Source organism: Pelobates fuscus, chromosome 7 (genome assembly GCF_036172605.1).
Source record: "Pelobates fuscus isolate aPelFus1 chromosome 7, aPelFus1.pri, whole genome shotgun sequence".
Taxonomy (NCBI): Eukaryota; Metazoa; Chordata; class Amphibia; order Anura; family Pelobatidae; genus Pelobates; species Pelobates fuscus.
In genome coordinates, this window is record NC_086323.1 from 129,828,995 (window position 1) to 129,841,733 (window position 12,739).

Below are 12,739 nucleotides of genomic sequence, written 5' to 3' on the forward strand. Positions count from 1 at the left end.
TACGAACATGTGGCGAGAACAAAGGATGGCGGCCATCTTGAAACTCACTAATGCGGTCAGCGGGGATTACGCATGAATTGCATGGAACGGTTTTTGGTACGGGAAACATGCAAACGCCCGGTCCCCCATGGAAGTCCTGGATGAATACGTTCCCCTCCACGAATAAAACTGGCGTTTGGTAGATAGTATCTACCGGATGAGGGGAACATTCACAGGTAACCAGCTGAACCATACGAACGGTAGTTTTCGTATAGTTAGATGCGAACGGAGACCGGCTCTTGCTACTGATTCTATGGAACTGTAACCCGGATACCTCCACATGGCAAGCCGGTCAAACTTCCACACGATGCGACACGGAAACTACCGAACGGAAATTCGTGAGATTTGGATATGTGACTACCAGTATCCTCAGCTATCCAGGGATGTTAACAGTATAATTGTATGTCTTATAGAAAGTATGTTTCTGAAATTGTTATAAATTGTAATGTTTCTGGCCAGCAGATAATTGAGCTTTGTGTATTGTAGAAACTCAATTATCTAGCCTGGCCCAGAGGAGGAGTTTTGTGTTGCATAAATTGTGAGTTCTGTGTGCCAGTAAATCAGTCTTGTTCCAGCATTAAGCTTTGGCACATGTGTGGATTATTCGGCGATTCCAGGGATATTTCTACTCGTGGAATATTGGGTGATTTTCTTTTATGGGAAGAAGGGAATGCTTGACGGGAATATTTTCTACTACCGTCACACTGTGTGTAATACAGATATACTGAGTGTAATACAGGGATACTGTGTGTAATATAGAGATACTGAGTGTAATACAGGGATACAGTGTGTAATACAGGGATACAGTGTGTAATACAGGGATACTGTGTGTAATATAGAGATACTGTGTGTAATACAGAGATACTGAGTGTAATACAGGCATACTGTGTGTAATATAGAGATAATGCGTGTAATACAGGGATACAGTGTGTAATACAGGGATACAGTGTGTAATACAGAGATACTGAGTGCAATACAGGAATACTGTGTGTAATATAGAGATACTGAGTGTAATACAGGGATACAGTGTGTAATATAGAGATAATGTGTGTAATACAGAGACACTGAGTGTAATACAGGGATACTGTGTATAATATAGAGATACTGAGAGTAATACGGGGATACAGTGTGCAATAAAGGGATACAGTGTGTAATACAGAGATACTGAGTGTAATACAGGGATACTGTGTGTAATATAGAGATACTGAGTGTAATACAGGGATACAGTGTGTAATATAGAGATACAGTGTGTAATACAGACATACTGAGTGTAATACAGGGATACTGTGTGTAATATAGAGATACTGAGTGTAATACAGGGATACAGTGTGTAATATAGAGATACTGTGTGTAATACAGAGTTACTGAGTGTAATACAGGGATACTCTGTATAATATAGAGATACAGTGTGTAATACAGGGATACAATGTGTAATATAGAGATACTGTGTGTAATACAGATATACTGAGTGTAATACAGGGATACTGTGTGTAATATAGAGATACTGAGTGTAATACAGGGATACAGTGTGTAATACAGGGATACAGTGTGCAATACAGAGTTACTTAGTGTAATACAGGGATACTGGGTGTAATATAGAGATATTGTGTGTAATACAGAGATACTGAGTGTAATACAGGCATACTTTGTGTAATATAGAGATACTGAGTGTAATATAGGGATACAGTGTGTAATACAGGGATACAGTGTGTAATATAGAGATACTGTGTGTAATACAGAGATACTGAGTGAAATGCAGGGATAATGTGTGTAATATAGAGATACTGAGTGTAATACAGGGATACAGTGTGTACTATAGAGATACTGAGTGTAATACAGGGATACAGTTTGTAGGACCACTCGGTCATGAAAAATAACGGTGTGGGTGTCTGGAAAGAAGAAAGCTTGAAGTTCAATGATGCGTTTAGCAGTAGAAATCACTATTAGAAACACTGTCTTATAGGTAAGACACTGAGTAGTAATTTCTCAAAGAGGACCATATGGACCATATTTGTAAGAAACTCTAGGACCAAAGGAATATCCCATGGCAGAGAAGTATTCCTAGGATGAGGCTTGATTATTATAGTTGCTTTAAAGAATTTTGCCGTTAGTGGATGTGAAGACCAGGAAGTATTGCACTGGGCAGATAGTTCAGTTTATTGGACTTTTAGAGTACTTAGACCATTCTCTAGGCCAGATTGAAAAAAATTCCAGGTAATAAAGCTGGGAAAGATGAAGGATATCAAAGGTTTGTAGAAGGGCTCATTGCTTGAAAGTTTCCTATACTCTATAATAACATGCTGAAGTTGAAGATTTCCTGGATTTCAGGAGAGTTTCTACTAGGTTGTCTGATAGGTCTTGGTTTAATAGAGTTGACCGTTCAAAAACCTCATGCTACTCCATGAGCCGTAAAGGCGAAAACATAATCAAGTACACAACAAGTATTATGACTCTTTAATCTTCCTGTGTATTCTCCTAGAATGAGTTCTTAGACAGGTTGTTAAAAAGTTACTCCAACCATCATAAGCACTGCTAAATAAAAAAAATAAAAAACGTCATGCTACTCCATAAACCGTATAGGCAAAAATAGGATCAAGAACACAAGTCTCGTGACTCATTAATTTCCTCTGTGTTTCCTCCTAAAATGAGTTCTTGAACAAGTTTTTAAAAGGTTACTCTAACCATCATAAGCACTACTAAGCTGAAAATAAATACATAAATGATCATGGTACTCCATAAACCTCAACGGCAAAATATAATCAAGAACACAGCAAGTATTATACATTATTCTTCCTCTGTTTCTCCTCCTTGAACAAGTTTTAAAACAGGCGGTTAAATGGCTGACTTAAAATGCCCCATGTTGCTGCAAGAGATGAAATTACACCTCCTGCAGCAATGGGTTTAAACTTGGTATGTGTACTTTTTCACAGTGAAAAGGTGCAGATGCAGACTCCAGACACCATGACCTCTTTAAATGACTGAAGTGGACATGCTGCTTGGAACCATGTAATTTAAGTCAACATCATGGTTCTAGAAAAAAATGTGTCTATGGTTGATTCAGTAAGACAGGGTAGATATTGAAGATTTTAGATATTGACATTTTTTTTCTTTACTTGTCTTGTTCTTCCACTCAAATATTGATGTAGAATATTTGCAATTGATGCATATGTTGATGATCATTTTGCTCATCTTATGTTTACAAATAACGCTACTGAAATGGGGAACAAATTGCAATTGCGCCCTACTGAAGGGAACTTAAAACATATCAACCCAGGTGGGACTTGAACCCACAATCCCCAGCTCCGGAGGCTGATGCCTTATCCATTAGGCCACTGGGCCACATCTGCACACAAACATAAATCTCTGTCTTTTTTTTCCAATGACTAACTATAGATTGAATCATTTTAGTGTCCCAGTATTGGAACTCAGTTTTTAACTCAGATTATAGAAACCATTTGATAACATAGTCTAACAAAGTCAAGAAAAATAAATAAATCTCTCTAAATCTCTCTATTTTCAAGAAGGGTATTGAAGATTTGCCATGGTCTTCAGTTACAATAATGTATTATAATGAAAGTACATGCCTAAACAGGAAAAAATAAATCCTGAGATGGTTTTAGGACCACTCGGTCATGAAAAATAACAGTGTGGGTGTCTGGAAAGAAGAAAGCTTGAAGTTCAATGATGCGTTTAGCAGTAGAAATCACTATTAGAAACACTGTCTTATAGGTAAGATACTGAGTAGTAATTTCTCAAAGAGGACCATATGGACCATATTTGTAAGAAACTCTAGGACCAAAGGAATATCCCATGGCAGAGAAGTATTCCTAGGATGAGGCTTGATTATTATAGTTGCTTTAAATAATTTTGCTGTTAGTGGATGTGAAGACCAGGAAGTATTGCACTGGGCAGATAGTTCAGTTCATTGGACTTTTAGAGTACTTAGACCATTCTCTAGGCCAGATTGAAAAAAATTCCAGGTAATAAAGCTGGGAAAGATGAAGGATATCAAAGGTTTGTAGAAGGGCTCATTGCTTGAAAGTTTCCTATACTCTATAATAACATGCTGAAGTTGAAGATTTCCTGGATTTCAGGAGAGTTTCTACTAGGTTGTCTGATAGGTCTTGGTTTAATAAAGTTGACCGTTCAAAACCCTCATGCTACTCCACGAGCCGTAAAGGCGAAAACATAATCAAGTACACAACAAGTATTATGACTCTTTAATCTTCCTGTGTATTATCCTAGAATGAGTTCTTAGACAGGTTGTTAAAAAGTACTCCAACCATCATAAGCACTGCTAAATTAAAAAAAAAAACAAAAAAAAAAACTTCAGGCTACTCCATAAACTGTATAGGCAAACATAGGATGAAGAACACAAGTCTCGTGACTCATTAATTTCCTCTGTGTTTCCTCCTAAAATGAGTTATTGAACAAGTTTTTAAAAGGTTACTCCAACCATCATAAGCACTACTAAGCTGAAAATAAATAAATAAATGATCATGGTACTCCATAAACCTCAATGGCAAAATATAATCAAGAACACAGCAAGTATTATACATTATTCTTCCTCTGTTTCTCCTCCTAGAACAAGTTTTAAAACAGGCGGTTAAATGGCTGACTTAAAATGCCACATGTTGCTGCAAGAGATGAAATTACACCTCCTGCAGCAATGGGTTTAAACTCGGTATGTGTACTTTTTCACAGTGAAAAGGTGCAGATGCAGACTCCAGACACCATGACCTCTTTAAATGACTGAAGTGGACATGCTGCTTGGAACCATGTAATTTAAGTCAACATCGTGGTTCTAGAAAAAAATGTGTCTATGGTTGATTCAGTAAGACAGGGTAGATATTGAAGATTTTAGATATTGACATTTTTTTTCTTTACTTGTCTTGTTCTTCCACTCAAATATTGATGTAGAATACTTGCAATTGATACATATGTTGATGATCATTTTGCTACTGAAATGGGGAACAAATTGCAATTGGGCCCTACTGTAAACAAAGGAGAAATCAATATAGAGAAGAAATCCTAAGTTAAAAGATAATCACGTGGGGGCGTGGCTAGCCGAGCAAGGAGCAAGACGTGCAGAAGCAGAGCTCCTGTAAACTTAGCAGAAAACAAGACTAAAAGCGCCACAAAGCATTATCTAACTCGACCCAAAACATAATAGGGGTACCTCAGAACCCCCCCAGAGAGAGATGGGCCGCAGAAGCCGCAAATTGGCCCACTCGGGGAGCTCAAAACAACCGGACATTCGCACATCCTTTGATAGGCCGCACCATCCCGCACAACCCAAGATGGCGCCTGTGAGGCCTAGAGACTCCAGTTACTCGGAGGAGTCCCTGGAGGAAGACGACAACGCACTACTGCAAGCCAAAAGCACGGTGTACGGGAGTGAAGACTCCGATTCCGACACCTCACCCTCCACCAAAGGGGACATTAAAAAATTACTCACAGACCTGCGGGAGGTATGGAAGGCTGACCTAACTGGAGTGCGCATTGAGGTAGACGGCCTTACCACACGGATCAGCGCGGCTGAACTAAGGGAACAGGAAAGGGAGCGAGACCTAACAGAAACAAAAGCCCGACTGGAGACTATGTCTCGGCAGCTCCAGGGGCTCACCAGAGCAGTCACATCCCTGGAGGCCAGGCACCGTAAAAGGAATGTGAGGATCCGCGGGGCACCGGAAAGAATAGGCCCGGAGGCCATACTGGACTTTGCTAATGAAGTGGCAGCGTTAGTGGGGGTGAAATCCTCAGCAGGAACCCAGCCCATCATATCTGCGTTCCGGATAAGGAAAGCCCCTACTGCCCCGGCGGATGCCCCGAGGGACATCATCGCCGTTACCAGGGATGTCTCCATAAAATCGGCAATACTGACGCGCTCACGCAACACCCCCACCATCATGGTGAACAACTGCTCCGTTAGAATTTACGACGACTTACCTTTTAACATCCTCCTTGAAAGACGGCGCTTCATGCCAGTAACAAAAGAACTCCGTGAAAACGGAATCAGATATAGATGGGGAGCATCGGGCACTCTAGTAGTGCAACAAGGGGACTCTGTCTTCACCCTATCAGCACAAGAAGACCCAACAGAATTCCTGCAGGCTCTCCACTTACCAGGGCCAGCAGACATGATCCCACTTACTGATGGAGCCAATCCGACGCAAAAACGATCCACAGAGACGAGAGCGCCACAGAAGAAGACGAGAATGATGAACTCTCCATAGCTGGATGCAGCGGACGGAGCACGAGTATCACCCACGTCGTTAACTTTCCACAGAATCAAGACACGTAACTCACTTTAACTCACTTTGGGTCCTAAGTTACCCACAAAGTTTCGAGTCAACTTACCTCCAGTTTTGACGCTTTGCCAATTTGCCAATTTTTCATTTTGATAATTTTTTAAATAATCTGTTTTGTAACACTTTTGTTATGCTTGAGAGTATACCTGGCTATAGGGGAGAATGGAGGACTAGTAAGGCACGAGACTTATATCACCCGAGACCCTCTACACAAGGAGAGGAACTTTCCTAAAGCGTAATACCTAATGACATAGTTGATTTCAGGTTGATGTGGCCCTCTTCTGTGTATTTGATTTTACTTGTACACGCTTAGCACTGTTGCTACTGGGTTCCCACGAGGAACTGTACTGCTGCAGGGAAGCATACAGAGGAGAGCAGAGAGGGAGGACACAGCACACAACCCATCATCACACCTACTGACTTACACGTACCAACAGAAGAATAGTACTAGACATATTATTTTCTAAAGTGACCAGTCTCTGTACATTTGAGCCTATGCTTAGCTTATGGGAAGGAGCTCAGAGGGTGAGATTTAATTTTACTTATTTATTTCTTATTGCTATCGGACCCTAAGAGAGCACCTGCATTAAATATTTCATTGTTCAAACCAACTGTTCCGATTGCATTGGGAAATGCTATTGATGGAAATAGGCTCCTAATATGAGAAAGGGTAGTAACTCTGGCAGGACCTGAGTGGCCGTTTTATAATTTGTGCTGCTCGCTGAAAATTCATAATTTTGGTGCAGTTTTGATAGCTCGGCAGATTAGCAACTCAGGTTATGGCATGGAGGTCACCGCGAATCCTAACAAGTTTTTAGAATACTTTAGTGTTCTTATGCATTACTGTACACCAATGCGTATGGCAATACCTTTTTTTTTTTTTTTTTTTTTTACCAGGTAGAAATTTTCAGTACTCTATTTGGCTCTAAATGAGGACGGTTGCTTTTAACTAGACTGGAAAACATAACTGTCTTACCCACTTCAATAATAGTCACAATTAGGAATAGGTATATAAACCAGTAACCTCTGCTGGTCATTGAGGGGGTTCTGCTCAGCATCCTTGACCGTCTCCCTATACTCAGACAAGGTGCCAGATTATACATCTTACAGACTTGAGTTGAAGCGAATACATTCATTTACAATTAAACAGCATGCCTAGCCATACAGAATAGAAGATCTATGTTAACCAAATCGGATTTATAAATGTAAGACCCCACAAACACATCAGTGTCACACCGAAAATAGAAAAGCTAAAATGTAATATGATAATTTGTTTATTTTACATGTCTGCAATGTAAAATTTGTTAATTTTTCTTTTTTATATACTACTTCAAAAAGTGTAATGTATGTCTCATACCATGTCACTATATGTTACTATATGACCGGTGGGCTGTAGCTATTGTGGCGCAGCACGCCAGACTTATTTCATGCAAAACCAAAAATAAAGAATTAAAAAAAAAAAAAGATAATCACGTATAGAATAGTCAACTGTTTTTTTTTGTAAAGAAATAGAATTGATATTACAGAAGATACACATAATTTTTGTGGAGAAAAGGGTACACTTAGAAATACAAAATGCACACTAGTAATTAAAGAATGGAAAGTTAGAGGGAAGGAAAGAAAAGAGAAGGAGAATTTATTATATTAACTTGGGGAAGTAAAGTCTAATTTTTTTTTCTTTCCTCTGAACAAAGTAGGAGAAAGTTGCAAACTTAATTGAGGCACTAAAGAAACACAAAAGGTATACACAAAATTAAAATAGTTGAAGTGTAGCACAAGGTAAAAATAGTAAAGGAAGAAAATTAATGGTGTGAAAAATTCAAATAAATATGAAACACAAAAGAAAATAGAAACATAGAAGTGTTAAGAAACAACTTATAGCTGAGAATGTAAATAGAAAATATATATACACGAATATAGAAAAAAAAAAGAAAAATGAAAAGAAGGATAACCACGTAAAAAGATAGAGTTAGTTTTTGTTTTTTTTTGTTGTGTGGTGTTTATTAAGGATTTAAGGGGTAATAGAGACGAACTAAAAAGGGATTAAATGATCAAAGTAATTAAGGGAAGAGACCAGAGAAAATAAGAGAATAGAATATATTTAAGACAATTGCCAGGGCTTTGCTTCTGTTTTTTTTTTTTTCTCCCAGATTTGGTTCCTCCATGTACGGGATAGCCTCCCCTGCCGTAACCTTTAAAAGGTTAATAGTGGGCATTATGACCCGCCAAGGAAATTGTTTTTCGACTCTCTTTAGAGTCTTAGGAAAGAGTGGAAATATACTCCAAGTACTAAATATACTTGTAGTGGTTTCATTTATGTATTGTGATGTCTATTTTTTGTATTGTTCACGAGAGCTCACTAGATTAATTAAAAAAAAAACAAATTTACGAAAATGGTTAAAATAATAACATTAAATATTCAAGGATTAAATATCCCGCAAAAAAGACAAGCCTTTCAAGAGTATTTAAAAAAGGAACAGGTTCAAATTGCTATGATCCAAGAGACACACTGGCGTAAACAAGATGAAAAAAGATGGATCAGTAGATCCTTTCCCCAAAAAATTTGTTCTTCTAGAGAGGAGGGAAAAAAGGAAGGAGTTGCAATATTTTTTGCAAAAGATTTAAAAATAAACATAAAATTTATGGAAACAGATTTAGAGGGGAGATTCATCATTCTAGTAGCTACCATTAATGATGAACTCTTCACTCTAATTAATGTTTATCTGCCCAACAAAAATCCCATGTGTCTACTTAGAAAAGTATTAAATAAGGTTGAGAAAGTAGGAGTAGGATTAAAGATATACGCAGGGGACTTTAATAGCATACAAGATCCCTTGCTAGACAAGTTCTCTGAAAAACAAATCATTTGGGACAAACAAGTTCTAAAAAACGCAAGGATTTTTAACAACTTGATGAAAAGAGAAGACCTATTTGACATATGGAGACTTAAAAATCCTGCAGTGAAAGAATTCACGTTTTATTCCTGGCCTCATAATTCGCATTCGCGAATAGATTTTGTTTTTGGAGATTCTAAACTGATACAAAGAACAAAAAAAATAGAAATCATACCAGTAATATGGTCAGACCATGACAGTGTGTGTCTGGAACTAAATAGTAATAATTTAAATTGCAGTAAGAATACAACCTGGAGGCTAGATGAATCAATATTATCAAATAAAGAATATAAATCCTTAATAGATAAAATGACCACTTGTTATTTTGAAGAAAATAATAACGGACAAGTAGAAAACGATACTCTATGGTGCTCGTTTAAAGCAGTAATAAGGGGACACTGTATAATGCTTAACAAATTAAAGAACAAAGAAAAAGGTGCAAATGTTCAAGATCTCTATATCGAACTGTATAATCTAAATAAGAAAAATAATACAAACCCAACTAAGGAAAATCAGCTAAATATAGAAAACATCAAATCTGAAATACAGGAAAAAACCTATGAAAAAATTAGAATAAATATGCATAAACTTAAAATCAAATATTATCATAAATCTAATAGAGCTGATAAAATAATGTCGAATATGCTGAAAAAAAGAAATACACTTAATAGGGTTGATAAAATAATAACTAATGATACCATATCCCTTTCCCCAGAACAGATAGGGAAAGCATTTAATGAGTATTATGCTAATCTATATAGTCATTCAGCAAATACTCCTTTAGAAATAATAAAAGAATATATTCAATCAGCAAAATTGAATAAAATAACAGAAACTCAAGTAGATAATTTAAACAAAGAAATCACAGAAGAAGAGATCAATATAATAATAGACAAACTAGAAAATCATAAAACGCCAGGTCCGGATGGATTTGGGAACAAATTCTATAAAATAATGAAACTCCAATTGACAGGTTATTTAAAAAATACTTTTAATACTGCAGTTAAAAAGGGCAGATTCCCAGAAGAAATGCTTAAAGCAAATATTCTACCTATACTGAAACCAGGGAAAGATCCAACTAAAGTCCATAGCTACCGCCCAATATCATTAATAAATGTAGATATAAAGATATTTTCTGCGATTATAGCTAGTAGACTAAAAGAAGTTATGAAACAACTAATACATCCTGATCAAACAGGTTTTGTTTCAGATAGAATGTCAAGCAATAATATCAGACGTTTGATAGATGCACTAGATATATCACAACGTAGAGAAAGTCCCATGCTGATCCTGTCTTTAGATGCTGAGAAAGCCTTTGACAGGGTCAGCTGGGACTTTATGAAGATTACTCTAGAAGAACTAGGTATACAGGGATGGTTGCTTGATGCAATTTTAGCTTTATACAAAGACCCTACAGCAAGAACAATTGGCCCTGGCATATGCTCAGACTGGTTCAAATTGAACAACGGGACCAGACAAGGCTGCCCGTTGTCCCCTTTACTGTTTATATTAACTATAGAGGTGTTAGCTAACAGAATTAGAAATAACGAAAATATTAAGGGATTCACAGCAAGCCAGAAAGAACTTAAAATATCTCTTTACGCAGATGACACTATTCTATTTTTAAGTAATACGTCAACATCAATATCAAATGCAATGACAGAAATTGAAATGTACAGTGCAGCATCAAATTATAAATTAAATAAAACAAAATCAACGGCTGTATATATCAATATGTCGAAGCAAGAAATAGATTCTGATCAAGAAACATATAATTTTATTAAAGCTAAAACGTTCCCATATCTAGGAATCAAAATTAGCAGAAAAGTAGAAAACATTATGAGAATAAACTTCATGGATCTTCTAAAAGAAACTAATAAGAATCTGAAAGAATGGAGAAAACTAGAAGTATCTTGGGGAGGAAGAATAAACATTTTGAAATCATATGTTTTGCCAAAATGGATCTATATGTTTAGAATGCTCCCATTAGAAATCCCGAGTGCATGGTTAACAATGATTAACAATTCTTTCTCTAATTTTGTATGGCGAGGGAAAAAACCCAGGATTAAAAATGAAGTACTATCAAGAGGAATAAAGAAGGGAGGCTTGGGATATCCAAACATAAGAAAATATTATGAGGCTGGGATTATAATGCATGTTATGGCTGGACAGATGAAACAAAATAAAGAGGAAGTATGGTGGTGGTCAGAAGTAGAATCTAGTCAAGTAAGAGATCCTCTAGACTTACTCTGGATAACAAAAAAATGCAATTTATCCAGATCATACATTCTAGGACAGATTATTCCAATATGGAAAAAAATAAGGAAAAAAATCGATTTAGTAAATAAAATATTTGATTTTCAAAATTTAGACATAATCGAATTAAATATGGAGAATATTTCCCTAAAATCTTGGAAGGAAAAAAGAATAAGTACTTTAAAAGATCTGACTAAAGAGGGTAAAATCAAACCTTATAAAACGTTGATAGAAGAGTTTAAGTTCTCTGCTAAAGATGTATATACGTACCTTAGAGTAAAATATTTTTTGGAGAAAGTTGAGTTAGTAAAAGAGGGTAAAATGTACGATATTTTAAAATCAATTTTATACCAGAATAAAACAAAGCAGCTGTTCTCTAGATGTGTTAAAATGTTAGTCCCAATGAATGATTCAGTCCTAACAAGCGCTATTAAAAAATGGAACATTGAATTAAAAATAAATATAGAATTAGATGAATGGATAGCTATTTTACAAAAAATCAATAAATATGTCCATTCCTTTATACTGATAGAAACACACTTCAAGTTGGCTTACCAATGGTATATGACTCCAACTAAAATAGCTAAATTTGATACATCCATGGACACAAAGTGCTGGAAGTGTAGAGAGGAAAAAGAAAATTATATTCACATGTGGTGGTCATGCAAAAAAGTGATTGTTGTATGGCAGTGGGCTCAATTTATCATCCATATACTGTGTGGAGTAAAAATATTTCTAAAACCTGAAACAATGCTATTAAACTACCAATGGCCAAACTTAAATAAAATAAATCAATTTTTAATTATTCATTGTTTAACAGCCTGTAAAATAATAATAGCAAGGAACTGGAAGGGAGATACCGCATTTAACATTAAATTAATAACAATTCAGTTGATTTGCCAAATCAAAATGGAGAAGGATCACTGCAAGTTTCTGAATGATAATTTGAGCCTATGGGTAAATTGGGAAAAAAAATTACTACAAATGTAATATTGATACCATTTGAAAAAAAAAAGAAGTATAATTTGAAAGTATGTGGAGCTCTCGTGGGGGGGGGGGTGGGATGTGTTGTGTTTTGTCTAAGTCTTTATGTGTATGAATATGAATTTTTAAACATGTTTTTGTACAATGAAATTATGGTGATAAAATTAAAATAAAAAGAGAATGAAAAAAAAAAAAGAAATCACTATTAGAAACACTGTCTTATAGGTAAGACACTGAGTAGTAATTTCTCGAAGA

At 36.3% G+C, this 12,739-nt stretch overlaps 1 non-coding gene across 1 annotated transcript; it reads right to left on the reverse strand.

The window, feature by feature from the left end:
* Positions 1 to 3,305: 3,305 nt before the first annotated feature.
* On the reverse strand, positions 3,306 to 3,378 carry TRNAR-CCG (transfer RNA arginine (anticodon CCG)). Its single transcript has one exon. It is a non-coding gene; the product is annotated as a tRNA-Arg (tRNA).
* Between the last annotated feature and the right edge of the window lie 9,361 nt (positions 3,379 to 12,739).